We start from the raw sequence: 1,325 nt of genomic DNA on the forward strand, positions 1-1,325 counted from the left end.
TCTGAATGATTTTTGTATGAAAAAATAATGATAAGTGTGTATAATTTTGTTTTATTTTTTTGTATTATGTAAGACTAATTGTTTTTTTTTTAATGAAATAGGGAAATATGTTGATTTTCAGATGGAGGGGATTATATATGAGTATTCTAGTCTTTATAGTGGTCTAGCAAGTGCGATAACATCGCAGCTAATGATAGATGCTAATATTCACAATATAGATATAAAATATATAGTTAGTGATAGATGTCCCCCTGTTAGTATCCACAATGATGTTGGTGTGCGGGTTTTTTTAGATCAAAAGAAAGCTAATGTAGATTTCTTTACGATTTCATATACTTGGAAATAAAATTTATTCCAGATTAATATATAAGATAGTGTAAATATAGTGTAATATATAACAAACTTTATACCAATCTTATTCAAGTTTCATTCCAACACGAACTTCAGCTTATATCACACATATTATACCAACAATAAATCAATTTCATATAATCACACAATGCATATCATTTTTATACCAATATTTTATCACAATTAATACAATATCCAACCATCAAACATTAAATTCAGTGTTATACACATATTAATCAAATTTCACACACATTTCATCCATTAATTGTACAATTTGGATACACACTGATATTTTAAAATAGTGAATCCAAATGGTATGAAGTCTGTATATTACTAGTATCCTGAAATTATAATAGCCAAATAGTAATTCATATGTAGATGATATCTGATTGGAAGAAAACATATGGTATTATATATCATGAAATACTTAAACACAAAAAAATTGTCCAAAAAAAAAAAAAAACATGTAATTTAAAAAAAGTAGAAGGTGCAATCAACTATTTCAAATTTCTTGTATGTGGTCTTGGTGTAGGATAATTGGTGGTATCCGAAACATGTTCTTTTGCTATGCGAGTTCCACCAAATTTGCTAGCAACCGTACCAGTAACTTCACTCTCACTGATCGCGCCATCCTCACTCTTTGTATATACAGTTAATAAATAATCACACCACTGTTAAAACACAATTCATACCATTTGTATACCACTATTATATCACAAATCATACAATATCCAAGAATCAACTGTTTAATCGGAATCATACACATATCAATCAGATTTCATACACGTTTCATCCAAACAACTATTTCGAAAATAATATAAGAATAATGTGATATTTTTAGAGAAAAAAACAGTAGTTTTAATAATGTGAAAATAAATTGAATATAATACTTACCCTAACAACTTTTTTGTCTTTTTTAGGTGTTGCTCAGTCGTCAAAACCATCTACAAGATAGACATTCATTGATTTTCACA

This window comes from Solanum tuberosum, unplaced genomic scaffold, assembly GCF_000226075.1.
Source record: "Solanum tuberosum cultivar DM 1-3 516 R44 unplaced genomic scaffold, SolTub_3.0 scf00060, whole genome shotgun sequence".
NCBI classification, from domain to species: Eukaryota; Viridiplantae; Streptophyta; class Magnoliopsida; order Solanales; family Solanaceae; genus Solanum; species Solanum tuberosum.